This window comes from Aquila chrysaetos, chromosome 11 (assembly GCF_900496995.4).
Source record: "Aquila chrysaetos chrysaetos chromosome 11, bAquChr1.4, whole genome shotgun sequence".
NCBI classification, from domain to species: Eukaryota; Metazoa; Chordata; class Aves; order Accipitriformes; family Accipitridae; genus Aquila; species Aquila chrysaetos.
The window spans coordinates 32,557,077-32,580,288 of NC_044014.1; positions in this window are offsets into that span (position 1 = coordinate 32,557,077).

The following is a 23,212-nucleotide window of genomic DNA, read 5'->3' on the forward strand; positions in this document are numbered from 1 at the left end:
AAGGGGCTATCACTATAAATACAGCCTAGTGGCCTTGGTGTTAAGCACAGCTCACCAAACTCTCCAGTCCACATCTAAATAACTAATAGCAAACAGTTGTCTCTTTCAACTAAGCTGAGCAAATGGACCCATTTTCTGGGATCTCTTGGGCAAGGGCACTCATCCTGCAGGACAGTCCTTAATGCAGGTGTGATGGTCTGACAAATTATAGTCAATGTCTCAAACATTCGTTAAAGAGCTTTGGTGGAGAAAACGGCCTTTGTAAAAATGTTGGAGTTTTGTGAACAGGACAATGTGGCCAGAGGAGAGGGTGCCACGGGGGGTGGGACTGCGCTTCTCCAAAGCCACAGTCCGTTATCTTAAGTGACCAGGAGAAGGAGCACAGCATATGCGCCTGGAGGAGGAGGCCCCATGGAGGATGGGACTGTGCTTCTATCTTAAGCGGTCATGAGAGCAGGGAAAGAGAAGCACCTCTGCAATGAACCCCCCCAAAGTTCACTGACCGATTCCAGAGAACCCCAGGAACGTGAACTGCGCATGTCGAGACCACCAACTAACACACTATAAAAGAAGTGAGAACAAGTTCTCAGCGCGCACCCTCCAGAACTGGATCTCTACGCTGGCTGGACCAACGCTGGACCCAGGACTGGTGAAACCCTTTTCTTCTCTCTTTCTTTCTTTCTCTCTCTCCCTCTTTTTCTTCTCTCTTTTCCACAGTCCCTATACCTCATCCTTTTAAACATAAACGGTTGACCAAGTCTGAGACTAGAAGTGGATCTAGCCGCCCCTGGGCTCCTCTTTGAGGAGTCCAGAAAGCAAGGGGGTCTGCTCTGAACCTCGTGACTCAATGGGAGGGCTCTCATTCTGACACAGTTTCATGTTCCTTTTTCCATTTCTTTTTCTACACCTCCCTTCTCTTTTCAAACAGCGGCTTAATGACATGTTGCAAGGTTCATATTGATAAGTTCACTTGTACTTGGGCAAGGTTAGCTAGGTTGAATAAATGTTGTTGTTTGAACTCCCCTGGTGTCGTTTCACCTTAATTCGGACAAAGGAAATCCAAGAACCTGAGTTGCTCCAACTTTGGGACGTGACAGTAGGTCAGCTCACATCTGCCAGAAACCAGCCACAGCCCTGGCTTAAACCCTGATGTGGATCCTCAACTAGAAATACTTGTTAAAGTTAAAATATTGCTTGCAACCAGCCTTAAATGTAGATGACTAAATAAGTTTAAGCCTAGTTTAGGTGGAGGATGTGACCTTAGCAAGACTAAGTGGCCATCAAAAAATTATGAGCAATTTTCTGCAGTAGACAGAGAAATTAAACTTTGCTGTTTTTCAGCTTCTGTTGTGAATACAACCTTAACATTAACCATGATATAGAGAGAAACCAGGCAAGGGACTATAACCTCAGCTCTAACAATTTCTCTCTGAAGGTTGATGGCAAATGCCCTTAACCTTACTCAACAAGGTCTTTGCATGTAGTTAGAGGATTTTTTCCAAAGCACCTACAAAATTAACCATATCCTAACTTTGCCTTCTCCAGCATGAAGAAAAAGAATCCCCCAAAACATAATTTCTGAAATTCCCTGCAGAGCCTGCGACTTGCCCAGAGGATGCTGCAACAGCTAGCAAGGGACTAAAAAATGGGAAAAGGTGTTCAACTCTTTGCAACCTGTTTTTGAAACTGTTTTCCTAAAAGACCTATTTTTTATAGTGCAAGAACACAGAAATAGATTTGAAATCTATTTTCTCATTTACTGTGTTCTGAGATGGGTTGGGAAGGGGGCTGTTAACACATATTTTTTTTAAAAAGCACATTGAATTGAAACAGCATTAACATAGAAACTGATAAGCTCTTCTTAGTAGGGGCATTACCCACTGAGCTGTAGAGCTCCTCTATGTTCTCCATCGACTGCATTAACGAGGTCAGTTCTGCCCTTCAGAGAAACTCGAATGAAGACAAACTTCAGTCATAACCTTTTCTCCCAGACTTGGCTGCTTTCAGGATTGTGTGCCAAGGATTAATCTTTTCAGATAGCATTCCCATTTTCCCTGACTGTATGGCTGGACTAATGAATTTTCTGCAATAATGAGCTGTGTAAAGAACACTTCAACTGTGTCACTAAAATTGCTGTTTTTTAAGAAGGTGGAGTTTCCAAGCAGCATACGTGTGAGGCTTAGAAACCAACAGCAATAATCACCCTTATGCATAGGAAGCTAAATGAGGAGTTTGTTGTTCAGTAAATCAAAAAGCTTTCTTCTCAACAGGTTAAATACTTTGAGATTTACATTTGAAACATACCCTCTGTCCAGTGGCTCAAACTGCAGTGGCCATAAGTAAAAAAAAAGCATCATGCAGGCAGGGTTATAGGTCACTGAAGAAGTTCCCTTAACAAATAATTACAGAAAGGAAAAAAAAAAATCAATTATATAAATTTAGGTAAACCTCAAACAATAAAAGAGAAAAGGTCATAACAAAATCAAACAATTTTGCAAATAATTATGCAACAATAATCCCCATGAGAATGGTGCTCTGCAAGCAGTTGCTCTGTGGTCAACGTTAATGTCATCTAACAACATTTTAATTATTATTGTGCTTGCATACTCTAACAGTCAAGTAAAAACAGTAGAAAATCAAAGTGTGTTTAAAATTGTCTAGGGTTTTTATGTGTGTATGTGTGTATAATCCTAGATTTTTCTCCTCAAAGTACTGTGCTTCATTTACCATGAACTAGAAAAGGATACACATCTATCTATAGACCCTAAGTAGAATCAAGAGGTTAAATCATTAACAGACCCTTTCTTTGAAGTGGCTGAGTAGTGATCCCCTGGAGACTCCAGATAGATGTTTTTTTTGCTCAACAGAGAAGCACAGAATGTCATGATGTCATTTTTTGCAACACTTGATCTAAAGTGTCCTAGATCAACAAGACAGTTACGGGAGGATTAAGTAAACAACCAAACAAAACCTCCAAAAATACTACAAGTCATATGCTAAACCAGGACAAACCAATTAAGAGCTTCTGAAAGCTATTTCAGTTTACACCAATAAAACTTGAAGAGTCCACAAGATCAGAGACAGCAAAGGAAGCTTTAGACGAGGTCATCATTATCATTTTTGGTGACCAGGGAGAAAAAAGGGGGAGGAGTATTCTGCCAAGGTGTACTAGGAAACAGATGGAAGGACAAATATAGACAAAATTTATTTGCATAAGCTTTCTAGTCATCAGTCTTTCAAATGATGCTCTGAAGTGCCCCCAGAGTGTACAGAAATTCTTAATCAATTTTAAAGTAATATCAAACAAAAAAGGGGGAAGATCCTTGAAAAGATGCAACTGTAAAACAGTAGACACCTTTTCACCCGTTTGCCATTTATTTGATTTCTTCAAAAGATCTTTACAAAGAAGAAACTTCTTAGTGAAATTCAGCTATTTACTGAAACTTCAAGGCAACAAAGAGCCAGTACAAATAAACTCTAGAGAGAATTTCCTACTTAACATATTAGAAGCAGAAATCAATACAGCTGGGTTAGATAGTAGAGCCTCAGAATAACTCTTTCATTAAGTGAGGAAGAAAAGCCTTTCTGACTGCACTTCTGTACTTAGCCCATTGTATTACTGGATGTTTGGCTCCACTAATAAAAAATTATATATGGTGTGGGAGATGGGAAAGAAGGAAGTGGCAGATAAAAGTATCATCTCAGAAGTTTATGGAAGTGGATAGAGGATGGGCATTAAAGGCTATTTCCTTGTAACAGTACCTTTTATTATTTATAATTATTGACTTTTTGTTGCCGTATTTACTGATGTTGACGCTCTGCTTTCTCATGCACTAAGTTTTCTCCTAGTTTCACTAGCAACTGAAGAAATATGTCCAAGTAAACACACCCTGACTAGGTTTTGCTAGCATCTAAAACAGAGCTTCAGCTGAGTTAATTTAGAATTGTAAGTATAGCCACACCAACCAGGGTTTGCTTGTGCTTTCAACTTTTGAATAAAGACTTGTTCGTGAGGTCTGTGCATATTATACTGAAACCCAAGACATAATTTAACTGCTCAGTTAAAATAATAACCTTACCCAGGAACACAATCATGCCTTAGCCCATGCCTGTGTATGATGGAAATATTGAAATAGGTATGGCTAAATTCAGCCACTGATGCAATAACAGTTTGCAATAGTGCAGATGATACATACTGACTATAATGGGCATAATCTCAAATGCACTATATATGTAATGAAATAGTTTGAAAAGTGACAGAAATCTGAATGACAGGAGAAACACAGATATGACACAGAATGACAGGATAGGTCCCCCCTATCTCTTGTATAGCATCATGACATACACAGACCTTTTATTGTTAAAAACATTTTCAGCTTAAAGTTATTTTTCAATAAAGTAATATTTTAAAGGTACTGATCACATTTGTGTAAAAATAAATGTAGAATTAGATATTTTGTGATGAGCAGCCAGATATCGCCCAAGTTTACAACTTGTGCAGCCATACTAGAAAAACACTCTGGTTTAACTCAAACACCACATTTTTTTTGATACAAGCTCACTTTGTCAATGTTGAGGCTTAAATCAATATAAGTAATAGAAAGTCACTGTTATCATACGCTAAAGGAGTGATGTGGAAGTTTTATGCAAGAATTTTACATCAGCTGTTATTACCAGTTTTGTTAATATAGACATGAAATTCTCTTACAGTTAGTGTTTTAGAGAAATGTCATGTGACATACTACAAAAAATATACAAAGTATTTGCTGCCAGCTAGCTGTACTGTAAAAGTACGCTACAGAATACATTTTTTTTAAAGAAATTGTACAGAAAGCTAAAATTTTTTAAAAAGACAGTATGTTCTCCTTGTTTTATCTGGTGCCCCTAGACCAACTTAAGCTTTGCAAGGAGGAGGAGAGAAAACAGTGGTCTCTCTGGAGCCACAGAACACGCTAAGGCTCAGGGATCCCACCCACAAAACACCTAAAAGGAGGAGAGGAGCTTGCCACCATGGGGGTTACGCTTACAGCCAGCTGCAGAGACATGGTGGAAACGTAGAAACTTTTCTAAAGGCTTTAGACTAGGCGTATGCTTGAAAGTCCCCCAAATGTGCCGGTGTTTAATAAACAGTGGAGGAATAGCTCTTGACTCTGCAGTTAGAAGTCTTCATGTGGTGGTCAGAAGATTTTTTCTGGTTTTCAGGCTATTTAGTTCATCTCAGCCATCAAACCAATTTAGAGAGTGGCATTATTCTAATTTGCTCTATGATCTTACCAAAACCATAGCTCTAAATATCAGAAAGCACTAGGAGAAGGACCCATCACAATCCTAGTCTTCGACTGAGTTTGAATTTCTTTAGTGTGGACTGCTGACAATTATAGATTATTTTGTAGGAACTGATCATTAAAAGAGACCACTTAAAAAACAATTCATTTTAGAGGTTAAAGTGTGACTGGTTGTTTTAATTTGATTGGTAGTCTTCAAAGAGACAACATTTTAATTTAAGGGTCAACTTTAAGGCTAATCAATCATGTAATCTAGATAAGTCTCAGTCAAAATAGGATAAAGATGGCCATGCATAATTAAAGTATTCAAAGGCACCTTTGTCAGTTCCCTGCAAGCTTTTAGGATGCCTTGAACCATACTAAAGCAGCACTCATTGAAGCAAATAGTTTAAGAATTCTATCATATTAGTATGGGTAGTGAATCCTACTTTACACTCAGAACTAATTTTAATGTAATCATCCCTATGTGATGAGAATTTGTAAAATAGATTAGCAAGGTTTGATTATCTCTACTTGAGAAAACTTGAAATGTTCCATGTTAAATTTGCAAGTTTAACTCTATTAGTTTCTTACAACTCTTCTGCTTTTACTTCCCATAGCTTCTTCTCTAGTAATGTCACTTAATAAAGCAGAACAGTTCACATAGTTCTACCTTTAAACACCAAGAAATCTAGTATGCTAGTGAAGAATGTTTTATAAGTTAATTTTTATTTGCTTTTCATTACAAATTCTTCTTAGGTACTTTGCACATAAGTACCCCACTGTAATGCAAATTTCTTTTTTTTTTTTTTTTTCCTTGTTATTTCTTACTCAGAAAGCAAGAGTTGTCTTGGAAAAAAATTGAGCATAGAAATTATAATCTTGAGTTTTGAAGGTCCAAAAAATAGAACTTTATTTACCTCTTCACACCTATAAGCTATTTCTGACAACACACCTCTCAACTGATACCTAAGGGATCATCTACTTTGTCTGCCCCTCCATCTTTAAGTAATTTCAATTAACCTGTTTCATATGCAGCATGCCTTATTTGCATAGCAAGTGAAGCAAAACCAGTTTCTTCCTATTTACAGAAACTAAGAAATAAACTTCATCCCAGCCCCCTGGCTGGAAGTGGAAAAATAAACACATGCAGTGGACACTTGCAGGCTGGACAATGACAGCAATTTAAATCAGACCTCTTGATCAATGAATCTAAGTCCCAGAGCCTCAAAAAACTAACCCCAAATCTGCCTTTCTGTCACGAACACAGCAGCAAAGGAGAAGGAGTTTGCCAGTCCTGAAACAAATGAGTGGTGTGATACCCAGAGCAGGCCCCGTCTGATGCTATGAAAAGAAACAGATGATCTAAGAGGGAAGGAAGGTCTATCTTCGAGTAGTAAACCCCAAGATTATACCAGAATGAAGTCACAACTAGCAAGGCAATAACCTAGAGACTACTTGAAGTCTTCTCTGTAGTTCTCTGCTTTTTCTTTCCAAAGAAGAGGAGGATAATCTTCACAGGAGACATGTGCTACATTTGTGATTAGTCCTAGTAAGCTCATTTTGGAGGCCAACTAAGGTAAATTACCAGCACTTAGTCCCCAATCCCCCAAGGTGGTTCTCAGGCTTCCTCCATGCAAACAGAAAACTTTCAGCTCTTTCATGAGGCGGCGCAGAAATAAAGCAAGCTTTCCATAAATCACAAAAATGTTCTATATTTGCACATAATGCTGACAAACAGCCCTGGACCAGACACTGTTGTGGTTTAACCCCAGCCAGCAACTAAGCACCACGCAGCCGCTCACTCACTCCCCCCACACACCCAGTGGGATGGGAGAGAAAATTGGGAAAAGAAATAAAACTCATGGGTTGAGATAAGAATGGTTTAATAGAACAGAAAAGAAGAAACTAATAACAACAATGATAACACTAATAAAATGACAGCAGTAATAATAAAAGTATTGGAATATACCAATGATGCACAGTGCGATTGCTCACCACCCACCAATCGACACCCAGCTAGTCCCCGAGCGGCGATCCCCCACCCCCACGCACCCCAGTTCCTATACTAGATGTGGCATCCCATGGTATGGAATACACCATTGGCCACTTTGGGTCAGCTGTCCTGGCTGTGTCCCCTCCCAACTTCTTGTGCCCCTCCAGCTTTCTCGCTGGCTAGGCATGAGAAGCTGAAAAATCCTTGACTTTAGACTAAACATTACTTAGCAACAACTGAAAACATCAGTGTTATCAACATTCTTCTCATACTCAACTCAAAACATAGCACCATACCAGCTACTAGGAAGACAATCAACTCTATCCCAGCTGAAACCAGGACAGACACTTGCACTTAAATTCAAACTAAACACTGACCACGTCAGTTCTTTACTACTCTCTTTCTGATAGTCTGGCTCTATGGCTTCAGAAGAGTGAGAGGTCATGTTAGACCTGAAAACTCAGGTAGTCTAAGCAGACTAAACATGGCCCATATGAAGTATTGACCAGAGAGCTGCTCAAGCCTAATCTTATGTTTAACTAAAGAATTTAATGTGTGTGAACACGATTTTATATGGAAGCCAGATTCATATGGGGAGGGGGCCACTCTCATTAGGCCAACTCATATAATTTGAAAGCACAGAAAAATTTACACAGGTTCTTCTTCAGGTCTGAAAGCTCTTTTCAAGGTACGTCGGGGCTGAAACCAGACTCTGACTCCAAAATGATTGTGCTTTATATGGCTCTCTGCCAATGTTGTGATTTGATGGTGAGCCTAATTATGATAGATGTGGTCCGTTGTAGATTTAAGGTACCCAATGCAAATGAAATATTGTAATAATACCAACTCCTTTTCCTAGTGGTCATTTTGGGGACTTCCATACTCTGGGCACACAGTTGACAGAGCAAAATCTGTTACAGTGAAGGGTTCATATTAATAATTATGGTCATTGATATAAAAATAACTACAGTTGTATAACCGAGCTTTTTATGTTAGTAAGATTTATAGTGAGAATTATTAACCCTAACAGCTATTTTATCTAAAGCAATGTCCATGCAATAGGATGACCTTTTATCTATTACCTGTTGGGTTTACAACATCTATGAGTTCCAGACTGATGAGTTTCAGACTCAGGCCAATTTCATTACATGTTATATTTATACCACAGTTCTTTTTTTTTTCTGGATTATTGTTTTCTTAGGAAGAGAAAAAAAACCAAACAAACCCTAAACCCTGACATGTTCATGGCACGTAAATTTGATCAGCTAACTACAGTGGTTATCAAATGCACAGTGACTCTGATCCCTTAGATGGGGAGATGAAGCACTGAACCTAGCAACCCAACAGGTTAACAGTGGTAAATACTGCATTATTTATCATAACACATTCATTTAACACATGATGAGATAAGGCTCCTGTGATCGAAACTAAAGACGTCACAGGGATGTTTGCAGGCTTTGAAAAGACTGAAATTCATAGAACAACTTTAGTTTATTAAGATTACAGCTAGGGAAAATGGCCTAAGCAAGCACACAAAACTTTCAAAATGCTTCCTGACTCTCAAGGAATCTTCCTCTCTGTGTGGATATCACTGCCTAGGCTGCCACATGGCAGACTTCATCAAAACAAAGACCATCCCTTGTTTTGGACCTTAAAGAAATAGCTGGCGTTTCAAAATGCTCAGCACCAGGCAGATCCAGTTGGTACTACAATCATTTGACAATCCAACTGAAGGATGCTGAACCAGATGAATGGCAAGTAACGAGAAAGGTTACTTTAAAATACATGATGAAGTGGCTGCTAGAGCATACAGAAAAACTGTAACCACTTTGCCATGTTCTCCCCTCAGAATATTGCTCAAGTGCTTTCAAACCTGCTCTCACAACACCTCTGAAAGTCCAAATGAATTATAAAGTACATCAGTCATACTGTGGTTGAATGGTTTTAAATAAAATTGACTATTAAAATGATCCAGTCCCTCTATTTCTCCTACAATATCTTTATTTCCCCTCTGAGATCCACAAATCATGCCTCCCCCTACTTTGCTCTCTCAGGCTCTCCACTGAAGTACAAAATCTTTAATTGGAGTATTATTTGATCCTTTATAGCCCCAAAGTTAACTTTTGCTGACTGGCCTCTTAAAATGCTTCAGATGACAGAAACATTGCTAGACGTCTCCATGAAATAATGAATAGTGCTGAAATTTGCACCATCATCATTAAACCTTGGGACTAACAGCCAGCTGAGATAACTGAGGCCTTTTGTATTTTTTGTAGATTAATTACTTTGTCTTCTGTGGGAGAAGATATATCAGCCTGAATTCCTCTGCAGGTGGAGGAGTAGCCTCATGGTAAGTACAGCTAGAATTTCTTTGCGTTCTCCATAACACTGTTAAATAGTGAAAAATTAAGAAAAAAACACCCAACAAAACAAAACAAATGAAAAACCCCAAGAAAAAGAAAAAAGTCAAATATTTCTAGAGAATTTGAGCAGAATATGTACAGTGGCATCTGTTTCCCTACAAATCAGGGTTGAAATGGACATTGTGCCAGCTCTGACAGAGGGAGGCTCCAGATCAACTTACGTCAGTGGTGATCAAAAGCAATCATATTTCATAGCTGTATCGTATCTTTGACATGATAAACCAGTAAGCTCATCCTATCTGTAGCAAAGGAATGTTCAAGCCAGAAATCCATAACAAGAAAGACTGAACATGGAGCTGAACAGTGAAAGATGCTACCCATGTTAATCACTAATTGTGCGGGAAGAACATGTGGTTTTTAAAAACAGACAGACTTTAAAAAAAAAACGGGAAAAGAACCAAACCTTAAAATTGCAGCAATGTAAAACACAGCACAAAAGTTAATCATACACACATGCCTAAGCACGCATCTCCAATAAATCTTCAGCAGGTGTAGAACAACTCCTACACAGTGTTTCACACAGTGGGAGAGGTCCTAAATTCCGTTAGCCGAGCTTCATGGCAAACTCTTCTGAAGAGAGTAGGTGATACCTACAACATTAGGGCCACAGTCTACTGCCCTTGGAAGGGGGCAAAAGCTTTGAAGACAAGACCATTGATTTATGTTAGTGAGAGGAACACCCATTTTTCCTTGGGTACTTGGTATGGATTACGATCCAATGCAGCCAACTAACAACATTAGTCAAAGAAGAAATTTATAACTTTTTACATCACCCCTATCTGGCCACCTGCTCTGAATAAAACACCTCCTTACAGTTTCTCTTCATTTTTCTTTCTTTTTTTTTTTTTTTTTTTTTTTTTTCCCTAATAATACCCCTGTCAAGAAAACTGTTTTGCATATACTCTACAACAAAAGCATCTGGTAATTCTAACCTGGAAGATTAGCATTAATATTATTATTATTTTCAGGTACAACACCCCAGTGTGGATATAGCCTAGTGTTTCACACACACCTGTATTTAGTCTATTGTGACTTTATTTCAGTGCTTAAATAAAATGGCTTCATATTCAAAAGTTCTGATTACCTAGCAGTGGCTCGTGCTGGATTTTGACTGACTTTTAACTTTGTGAGGGCCTTCATTTCCACAATACGTCTTTTCTTTCTAAGCAGCAAATACTAATTTTTACCATATACACCAGTGGTTAGGATTTTATGCGCTGATGATAGCCTGCTTTGTTTTAAACCATACCACTGCTCTGTTTGTTAAGTATAAAACCATAGAGCTTTTTGGATTACTGATTACTTCTCCTAAAGGGCATCACAGCCTCAAAGAGTTCTCTCTTCCTAAGAGATGAGTAGAATCCACATGATTTGTATTTCATGACAACACAACAGCTCAGACTCTGAATTACTAGTGTTACACCCTGGTGCGTGTCAGCAATGGCAGTGCAGTGCTGCCCAGTTATTTAACAAAGCTAAATTAATTTGTAGGTGTCAGTCATGTTTGCCAGATTTGCTTACGTTCTGAAATTTATTGACAAGCTATAATAACTGACATTTAAATTGTCTGTTCTTGTAGAAGCAAAACACGAAGCATGGACCTAAAATACGACATTTAGTTCTAATCCCTGTTGCAAACAGAGAAAAGAAGGGAAAAGAAGGAAAGAGGAGAGGAGAGGAGAGGAGAGAGAAGAGATATCGTTTGCTGTTTCCATAATTCTTCTATTTAAAAGGGATATTATCAAACAGTCCAGCATCCTTTTAAAGTAGCATTTGAAGATCTTAAATTTACCTCTTCCTGAAATATTTATATCTATTTCTCAAATTCCTTGAATGCAGTTGATTTTATTCTGGCAGACAAGTGCAAAAGGGTACATTCCTCCCTCTCTGTACCTATACTGCTGGCTCTTTCCAATCATAATTAGCAGGCAGTTTGATGGTGAGGCAATTGAGGGGACCTGGCTGCATCATGTTTGCTGCTGCCACGTGGGAACAAGACTTTCAGTTTCTTGTGTGCCACTTTCCCTCTCTATATGACTGCCCTGATGCTCGCACATTCACAGTGATGGAGAGGAAAGGAGCAAAAACTCCAGCTTCCTCCACTCCTCTGGCAAGGTGTTCGAGGGAAGAGAGCACATGCCTTGAGACAGTTTTGTGCCATGGTACAGAGTCAATCATAACATGGCCCTGATGATACATCAAGGGCAACTGTATTATTAAATGGTGACAGCAGTGCTATAAGCATATTACGCAGCAAACATTTAACAGAAAAAACCCACAGATTAAAAACCTTTTTTTTTTCTTCTTCTTCTTCTTGATGCCAAATGATCCCCGTAAGACAAACAACTTGATGACCTGGCCACTGTCTTGTGTGCAAACCTCAGGTCCTTGCATGACTTCAGAAAAGTCAAGAACAGAAAGGAACAGTATGTTTCTTTGCTATTTTAAAATAAATACTTCACTGCAAAACACACCCAATAATCCATGTTAGAAGTCTGTCTTTCCATACTGACTGTAGTATAAATCACTGAACTTGAACATATATAATAGACAGTATTACCAGTCTGAAGGGTTTGGCATTGAGGTTTGGCTCAGACACAGATTCAGAAGCAAATTTGCTCAACTGAACTTGGACACCTGAACAGCGTAATCTCTCATGGCTGTGAAAGCAAATGAAAAAATTCACAGGAATTGAATGTTCTTCCTGGATTTTGGACATTTGGCTTTTATCAGAACCTCAGACGGTACACACAAAACAAAGGGAAAGAGTCAGACTAAATTGTCAAGGAAAAAAAAAATTCTGAAATTAGAACTGGGAGATGGGAGTGCAGGCTTATGTCTGACCTGCACAGTGCCACCCCTCCACCTGTCTGGATAGCTTTTTTGATGGCTCGCCCTTTCAATCCCTCTGATTGTAACTGCCAGCATGTAAAATCAGCCCTTTGTGTAGATCGCTTTTAGCTGATTATTGTAGAGTCTCCACTTCAAATAAGGGGTTAAATCCTCTTTCTGATCCATGAGAATGTTTTTCTTCAAGGGGTTTGATTGGCCTGATGCTCACACATTCACTCGGTGGGGAAGGACTGGGGCAGTGATTGCACAAATCACACCCAGCACAGCTCTGTTAAATCTGCTATTGTGTCAGAACACAAAGAACAAAACTAGCTCCTGGTTGCCTTAAAACCTAGAAGTAATATTTTCTTTCTTTTAATAGTGGACACATTTTTGAAAAGCAACAACATCTGATGCTTTAAGTCCTTCACTGGTCCCCTAATGATGACCAACCGGAACATTAGAGCATCCTTGGCTTCCCTTCAGGCCTTTTAACTACTCCAGCTGGTCACTAACTGCTCTGTAAAAAGACCTCTGTGTGACACATTTGTACACAATATGGATCCTGCAGGTTCTCTATCCCCACGGCACTAGTTAGGCAAGTGTTCCCTTCATGTATTGGCTATGCCTTGCCTTTCAGGCATGTATATATATATTTTTCCCTTTTTGCCAGCTTCTCTGACTTCTATTTTTAATATTCAGTTAACTTTGTAGAAAGTAATTATATTCTGCTCATTCTACACCAGCTGGTATTTACTTCATCCTCCATCAGGCATCAACAGAGCATGGGGCTGCAAGACAGAAATATTACTCTGGCAAGCATAAATATTTCATTTTTCACACCACAAATGCGTTGATGATTTATTAATTAGCCTAAAGGCCTGCTGCTTCTGCATAGCTGAGTAGCAAAATAACTCAGCTACAACGACTGAGAAAGTCTATGGCTCACATCCCATTGGAAAGCTTTGACCAGCAGCATGTCTGAAGGCTAAAAAACATTTCCAACGGGCCAAGACCAAAATTACCAAGATAAATCTTGGCCATTACAACCTTTACACTGGCTTTGGAGAAACGCCTTGTCGAATTTCAAGCAGTAGCGGCTCAGATGCTGGCCTCGTGACGGTTCTGCAGAGGGAACCTGTCTGGCTGCTGTCAAACACATTCTCAGCAGAACTGATACTCTATAGCAGCCATAACACTCAAGCAAGCCAATAAAAGCAGGAAACTGAGCAACAGCATAGTATTATACCTTGGTGTTCATGATTTCAGATCCAGGCTGGCAACCATATCTGGCTTTTTGATTTAACAACAACAACAAAAAAATCCTGAAACTCTCCTTTAAAAATTCAAAGGATCATTCTTGTGTCTTAATATTACTTTCAGACCAGGCTGAGACAGTGTCTACTTAATTTTATTTAAAAATGTAATAATTTAGAAGTTGATTCTAGCAATCACTTAATTTTAAGTGAAAAGCAGAGAAAGAAGAGTATGCCAAAATAACATATGCCAGTTTTAAAGTATGATAAAACACCATTTCAATTCTGGAAAACATGTCAGTGTTCCCATTTTGATTCTGTTTGCCTTCATTTTTAAGTATATTAAAATATAATATATAATGATTATATTATAAACACTGTAATAATTAATTCTCTTTAGGCACAGGTAAAAATCTGAACTGGACTGCTGGGTTTGAGTGGGCAGTGGTTCAAGCCAGTGGCCAGTTATGAGTGGCATCCTTAGGAGTCAATAACAGGGCTGACGTATCGCCACCAGGGACCAAAATAACTGGAAAAAACGCACCCTCAGCAAATCTGCGGTGCCACCACATTGCAGTGCGCAGAGGATCTATTGGAAGGTGGGGCTACTGTTCAGGGAATGTGACTGGGGCAAGGATGGACCCAGGGGAGCCTCAAGGAGCTCAGCAAAGGCAAATTCATGCCCTGCACCCTCAACCTGGGCAGCTTCAGCAAGAGGATAGCCAGCAGGTTGGGAATTAATTATTTCCCTCCACTGGGCATCTGCAAGGCCACATCACACACGCAGTGTCCCAAACACTGTCTCTCACTACGGGAGAGGTATTGATACACCCATGGAGGAGGCTGGAGCACACAACTTACAGGAGGGACTGACAGAGCTGGGCTTGCTCAGCCTCGAGACTGGAAGGAAAAAGGGCAACTTGCTATGGTCTTCAACCACCTAGAGGGGGGTCCAGAGAAGACAGAGCCAGACCCTTCTCAGAGGTGGGCAGTGAAAAAGTGAAGAAATGTTCATAAATCACAGCGAGAGAAATTAGAGCTGGGTATAAGGTGAGGGAAAATAACCCAAACAAAATGCCATGAAAAGGTTAAGTACTGTGTCAGTTGTCCAAAGAGGCTGCGGAGTCTCCATCAACGGAAGTGTTCGGTGCTTGGCTGGATGAGCCCCTCAGCAAGCTGATTGCTCTTTGAAGCTAGCCTGGCTTTGAGCAGTAGGTTGGACTATTTCACCCTCCCAGTGGTCCCTTCTAACCTAAATCATTCAATGATTTCATGATTCAAAGAATTTAGCGGTAATTGCTATTTATATAGCTTACTTAATAATGGATGTTATTTGATGTTTGTATCATAATGTTTTAAGCCTATTCCAAAAAGATATCAGTCTTCTTTCCCTGCAAGGAAATATCTTTTACAGTCTGGAAAATGATTTGACATGACCAAAACAGCAGCAGTTCCAAATACATCAGGGGAGCATTTTAGTGTAAGGTTCTCAAAACATAGCCTTTTGTCCAATTTGGATTGAAAACACATTTTAAAGTACCAAAAGTTTCCACGGAGTTAAATTCTGCCTTGCAGTCGCAGTGCACACACACACAGACATCACTTTAACTCTTGCTAAATTAAAGCCTGTGCTTTTAGCTGTCGTCCCCTCTTGCCTCTTATTAAGACTTTTTAGCAGGATGTTTGGAAAAAGAGTTATTGAGATTGGTCTCATTAGCAATTTCCCTTTAGTTTTGTTATTTACCTTTTGCCTGTAACCAGAGACCCCAGTAGAGGTTTGGTAGGTGGTGTAAAAGCATGCAGCAAAGAGCAATCGCTGCCCAAGAGAGATGGTGTATGACATGCCAGCTACATGGTGGAAGGATTGGAAAGGGTACCAAAAACATCAGAGCTGGGAATACAGTCTATGTCTCTGGGCCTCAGTACAGTGCTATCTGGTAGAAAAAAGCTGGTATGGGGAAAAAATAAAATCATTGAAAAGTCTCTTGCTGACAACGGTCTGCCTGAGGTTAAAGACAGAACAAAGTCGGTGTTAGACTTCTTCCCAAGAGTTATTTTTAACATTACTCCTGCTCGCTAGATAAACATCACGGACTGACACGAGGGAAAAAGTAAGGGAGACACCGATGTCGGCTTCATACGTATGCTGGCGGCAGGAGACCGTTTGCAGCCAGGACAGTGGGAAGCGGCAGCATTTTAACCTCTGGCGGGTGCTGGTGCCCAGCACCTGCCCGGCCTTCCCGCCAGGGAGAGGTGCCAGTCCCTGCAGCCCCCCGTCTGGCAGTGGGGCTGGGGCTGGCAGAGCTGGCAATCGGCTCAGCACTGGCACCAGGCAGCCAGAAAAGGGCTGGGCATTTAAACCTCAAAAAACAATTGTGACAGAATTCAACAAATGTGAAAAAACCAGACATAAACCCCTCCTTTTGGAGGACTTCCTAAGTGGGTTATGCCTTGCAGGGGACATACCACTGCCAGAAAATTCAAAGTCCACTGAGACTTTCCTGGACACTCGACATTTTCTCTAAAATATTCATAACAGACTCAGCCAGCTCTGAGCATTTTGTTACCAGTGTTTCTGTGCATGCTGAAAACACGGTGGGTGGTTCATTACCGAGCATGCCCAGCCAAGCATCAGGGGAGCTAGGGGCCTGCGCTTCAGTTTCATTAATTTGTGAGAACAGTATCTTTACATTAAAACCATGCTTATTTGTCAATTTTACACTCTATGTTTTGAGGTTAAAAAAAAAAAGGGGGGGGGGGTGGCCAACTTAAACATATTTTGCTTCAGCATGGCATTAGCGGTAAGGGTCTTCTAAAAGGACCCCTGACAAGTGTGTTTTAAAGTAGCAAGAATTGAGTTACGCCTGGACCCATTTCTCTTGACACTTTCTAGCAGTCCTTGTCAAATGCTAATTTATATATTTATATTATTTCACTTTATTGCACATTAATAATGCATGTGTTATTATCAACATTTAGTGAATAAACGTAGCTTTATTAAATTTTTTTATTTGCATTACAATGAATGTACATGTTAATACACTGGTGATTGCAAATGATTTTTAGATGGTCAGTTGTCCATTAGCTTCTCAAAGAAGCAGTAGCACCACTTCATTGACTTACACAGGAAGACACTGAAGGTTCAATTCCCAAGACAGAAATTTTTATTTTCTTTTGTTTTTTTTTAATAATCCTGTCAGTTCTGTGCACAGTAAAAATACAGAAGTTGTTATTATAAGGAAAGAGGTAATGCAAAGTTTCCTGTTTTGTTTTTTTTTTTCCTCTCTCTGAAAAATTCCAGACTTTTCATTTCAAGTTGCTGCACTAAAATGTCTGAGATCTCACGCATTTAAGACATCATCACCTTTTCTGTCAATTTTATACTTATGAGCCAGAAGGTAAGCAGCATAAGACATAGGTTTGTTTGCTTACTTTTAACTAAAAATGTCAATAAAATATGATATACCTGAGAAATCTGCCTCTCTGCTGCATACATTCAATATTTTACTCACTGCTTCCAGGCAAACCCCTTGTCCCATGACACATTTTCAAATGGTAAATACCAGGGGAATTACCTCATGAGCACCTTTGCCATTCCTGTCAACACTTTGCCCTCAAAAAACTTTGCTTAAATCAAGAATTCAAAGTTATTAATTGCCAGTGTGCCGACTTTTTGGGCTGCTTTGAGCATATGTCACTTATTACAATATATAACGCTTTGTAGCTGTGAAATGGAGCACCATAGCAACAAGGGCGTGTAGGAGAGGCCTATTAAACCAGAGAGGTAGGTGTGACAGAAGGCCTGGGGTTTGTCAATAATTCATACTTTATGGCAAGAGGAAATTGATAAAAGGCATTTTAAAAGGGGTAAATCTATTTCTGTGATCACGTAATACATCCTTCATGAAGATGTGAACTAACACCTCTAATAAAAGGTAAAGGACACACAATTCAGCAGCTGATCACTTTGATCTCCATTTCCTTGCTGTTCCACACAAATCAAAATGAAATACTGTCCTTGAAGGCAAGACACGATAAGTAGCTTCCCAGAAAAAGAAGGGACAACAGCCAACATAATAGGGACAAAAATGTTCAGCACGCTTGGTCTGACTCTGCCTTGCTACTGCAATGCCACCCTCGTAATTTGTGCAAGTGCTTGGTCTTGCAGAAGCCAGGCTGAGGGGCCTCCGAGTACCACAGGGATGGAAAGCACTGGGGCGAGATCAAGGACTGAACAAAACAGCAGACTTGAATATGGTTACCTTCTATAACGACATCAGAAATCTTGCCCAAAGATCAGACTGTGTAGGGACAAAGCCAACAACAAACACCAGATATGGGCAGTGTGTACATCCAGGACTTAAATGTCAAAGCAGCTGAAAAGCATTACTTCCCTGTAAAGTATGATTTATAAGGGACATAACTTTGACATGCTTGAGTTTTTATTGCAGCAGTTGTCTGTTCGTAATATTTCATTAACACACCACTAGAAATAGTGTGAATGAGTTCTTCCTACATATTCCAACTTGATCTGGAAAAGCACCTTTTGAAAATTATGTTTTGGGCTGATTTGCTCCTCTGTTGTTAACAAAAAGAAAAATATTTCTCAATGGGCGTAACACAAGGTATACCATCCAAAGAGAATATGATGGATGGACAGTGAAGTGATGATATATGGAGATGTCTCTTTCCCATGTGCTGCATGTAAGGAAACAATAGTCACAGGGCCAGGAAATAGGATGGTCCCAATGCAGCACTCCCAGGGCAGGTGAAGAGAGCAGATAGTCACAAGGGGAAGGAAATAATAGCTGTGACCTGCCAGATGCAGTCAACAGTAACTGAAACCTTTGCCTCTGACACAGCATGACCTCAGCCACATTGCTCTGCAGTTGGATGAAGGAGAAAAAAAAATGGGTTTATGGAAGGAAGAAAGGACTTGATGAACACTGCCTGTGTTGCATGTACTTGTTGAAGCTACAGGAAGTGTGGCTGATGCTTTTCTATCAAAAGACATAAAAATTTCCAAGTCTCCTCTATCTTAAAAGGAAAAAAAAAACCAGTCTCCAGGATATTGATGTCATCAGCATTCGGGACAAACATGCTCATCAGCTTTTGTGGGAGCAAAAGCACCTAATATTTTGCCAACATACAGTACTTGAGCTTATTGTGGCTGAAAGATTTTCTGTCTTGCAGAAATGAGTTAATCATGAGTAGTGTTGCTGGAAATAATGGAAATATTTAAGTGGACAAATACTATCATGGGAATAAGATGGCTTAGTTTAATAGCAAATAATGAAAAATTGTGAAAAAAGTGAAAATATTGAAAGAAATGAAAAATTCATGGTTAAGTGCCAGGAGAATTTTGTAGACAAAATATAGTGATAAAAGGTCCTCTTATGGACACCAGATTCATAGCTCTTCATTAGAATGTTAAAAGGAAAGTTGAGGCAAGGAAAAAAATAAGGAAAAAAAAAAATTAAGCAAGGACTGATTTAATTAAGAACTTGGGAAAAAATGCCTTCATTAAAATGTATTTCCATTCTTGTTTAGAGCAATGTAGTTATCCAGCAAAATCTAAAAGTTTTTCTGAGATGATGTTGCCAGTGGTGGCCTTTAGAAGATTTTGAAAAATACTTTAAGACAGACAGGGAAAGGAAAAGTCAACCTAAAATTAGATTATTTTCTCGAGTGTATCCAAATGAGATTATAGCATGAAAACCTACATATGTTCATCTTTCAATGCACCACTAACTAAAACATGCAAGACTTACAACATAAAACTAAGCAGGTGAACAACTGGTGTAAAACAAAAGAATCCTCCTCAAATGTATCAGTCAGTAACACTGTTAGCTGGAAATTCCTTTTGCTTTGATATTTGTTGTGCTTGAGAGTCTTCAGTGCATCCTCTGAATAATTTTACCAGTGGTAAAACCTGAGACTTTTATAATAAACTACTATTGAAAAAAAATTAAATTATTCTAATCTCCTGTTCTAATGTAGAATAAAAATCTTTGAGGTCTTGACTATAATCTGCATGGTCAAACAGCTCAAATCTCTTTAATCTCAGCACTGTCTCCTAGCTGACATTGGAGCAACACAACTAAGAAAAGCACCAAAACCCACCCTGAAATGCAATTGGATGGGACAAATAATTCTTTATTCACAGCTTAGGTGCAATATCTGGCAAGAAGAACTTTCACCCTCCAAAATTAATACTGCTCCATGGAAAAACACCTAAATCAAGAATGCTTTGTGCCCTCACATGGGGGTTAAATATATAGAGATATATTTTCAAGTGTCATAAAAACTATAAAGCAGCTCTTGAAGCATTCTATTATTTCAAGGTATTAATGATTTCAAGCAATATTTCAAAGTTGAGAAATAGTCAATTTAAGGTCTACAAGAGACAAAGCCACATACCTTTTGCAAAGTGCTGACCTGGCTGTAGGCCACAGAGGTACAGATAGGGGCTTTGCACAGGTTCCCTGAGATTATTTCTAAGACACAGCTCATCTGCTACACAGGACACTCAAGGATGCACCCAATTGCAAATCTTCATGGAACGACTGAACCCACTTCCTTGCTATACATGCAGGAGTAGGAAAAAAGCAAGGGGTTTTAACAGTATAGGAACCACGCAATGATGCTACATCAATACTTTTGTCTTAGACTGACTTTCGTGACTGAACATGCCCATATTTCCTGGCTCTCAAAGATCAGGAATTTCCTAGGAGTGTTATAGAAATGGGGTGTTAGAGAAAGAAAAGTGGCAGTTTACAAAACCCTGCTGATGTTCAATGCAGCTATCTATTTTCTGCAGCTGAGTGCTACCAAATATTCAGTGTGGGGAAAAGGGGAAAGGCTTTAGGGAAAAAAGGCAGAGAAATCTTTTCAGTATACGGGGAGTCAGCAAAAGCACCATCTATAACTGAGTTTAAAAATGAATTGACCCAAGTGACACAAGTCCAGAAGAAAGTAGTTTCATTAGTTGTGCTTGTTCAGTAGCTCCCTCTGGGACCAAGATAGACCTGTTCCTCTGCAATTACACGTGGTCTCAGCTAGCAAGAAGGGGAACGGATAGTGCGTTAGCCTGCAGCACCATTAAGACTGTACAAGCACATCGAAGGACACAGCTATAACATAGAAAGCCTTGTAGGCTTGCTTTTAAAGTTTTGCATGAAGTAACATTTAGATAAATGTTCCTTTTGCATTTGCTGAGTTTGCTCAATGAACATCTCTTCTCCCTTGATCCCATGCCCTATTCCCCTTTCCAGCAGCTATAAAGACTGTCTGGAAGTGCATCCATAAACGATTTCTTCAAAATTGGTCAAAAGCATTTTCACAGAAAGCTCCCACCACCTCTTTGCATAATCCTACCCTGTCATCCTTATGTGATCTGAAAGATATGGTAGCAAAATCCCTAAGTGGAAGAGATTGATACTGATAATACTGAGATTGCTACAAATAGTGCTGCGCTATGAAAGTTAATAAGTTCATGACTAGCTCTCTGGGAAAGATTGGCACCAGCCAGCCTTACTGGGCCGCATATGAAAGCCATGCAGACTTTCAGAAGTAGCATGCTATAATGCTATATGTTGCTGAAAAGCTATCTGTTGTCTCAAGTATCTTATTATTGCCTTGCTTTGTTCTTCTGAAGATCTTCTTAATGGCAAATACTTTTCTTTTTTCCTAACACAATGACCAAGAAGTTCTACTGACAAGGGTTTTGAGAAAGTATAAAGTGGCAGACACTCCTTAAAGGATTAAACCACATTTCATTCTTAGTTTTTTTATTGTTTTAAAAGCTGCAGAAAATTATGTTGAAAGACTTTTCTCAAGAATCAAGAGAGCTTATTATATTATATTCTGACAGAATGGAAGTCTGGAGTACAATTGTCTCCTCCTTTGCAGTTTTTGTTTCAAAATAAATGTGTTTTCTTCTATTTCTCTTTCTGTATGCATTTATCGTAATACTTTTTTTTCCACAGTATTTCACATTCAGTAAGACTGCTAACTTACTAGCTATTCTTTGTGGTCCCTTTTTATTCGTTATTCATGGACAAGTTTACATACAGATTATATATTTTTACCTTTTTATTGGAACAAATGGCAGTAAAAGCACATTTGATATAATGTTTACATCCAAATATAGATAAGCATCAATAACTGGTCATGAATTTCCCAAGTCCTACAACAAGAAAATAAAATGCTGCATTGTGTGACCTAGCTAGGTCTATAGTGTGAAGTAGACGGAGCCAGATGTCTGAACCTGTACGCTGGGGTAGTAAGTTGAAAAAAAACTAGGGTGTTATGAAGTTCACTTCATCCCACAGTACTACCCTGCCTTTGGAGAAGCCAACCATTTCTTAGCAACCTTGCCATTTCCTACAGAACCAAACATCACCACTTTTGCCATGAACATAACCTTTCCTTGTCATAGGTAGTCACAGAGTTCTTGAGTGCGCTAAAATACTCCGTCCATGAAGTGTGCTGCAGCCACATTTGGCTCAGACCTTCAGCTACTGAATGACTCCGCAAACAATAAAATGTCTCTTATCCAACAAGCCAAGAGAAATTACTGTCTGCGCTAGCTAAAAAGCCAGCTCTGGAAAATGAGAATCCCAATCTTCTGGTTGTTTCTGATTCTTAGTAACCTTTGATCTCAAAATACATTTGTGCCATTTATTGAATATAGAGTGTAATAATTTCCAGAAGCAGCTGTAGCAATAAGCCAAATTCTGCCTGATCATCTTTGTGTTATCCACAGAATTATTGAAACTGTTTCCTTGCTAATCATCCAAATGCTGGTGCTGGGGAAGACTGAATTCTCTGAGTTATATCTTTCACAGCAGCAAATGCTCATTTTTCCAGTAGTTTTTTTTATGTGCATCTTTTTTTTGTCCCCACTGGAAAATTCCACAGCAGAGAGTTTAAAAAGCTAAACCTTAAAGTTTTCGCTGAACGTAATAGAATCATTGATGCTTTTTTCTCTCTTTTTGTTTGTTTTTTACCTTTGGCAATCTCAATTTTGAAAAGGACAACTGAAAGATGGTAACTTTCCAAAAGCTCAAAAACTTTCTTCATCTGAGTTTCATTTTTGCTACAGAAACAGAGAAGGGTTAGAAAAGCTGCAGAGTAGCAACAGAGGAGGAAAAAGGGTAAGCAGATAAAAATAACCGATGAGGAAGAATAGATATCACTTACTGCACACAATGTCAAAATAGAAAATGTGTGTGTTTGTGCCTATACCTTCCCAGGGTTTGCTGGGAGAAAACCATTAAATATTGAAGCACCTCAAGATATAATTTATTTCAAATATCATGTTGAGAAAACACCCAAAGAATAAACAGAAGAATTTTTTAATTCAAATACCTCAAAATGGTAACCGCCTCAAGCATCTGAGGGGGAAGGTGAGCAGGGAAGAGAAGTGTGATCGCTTCT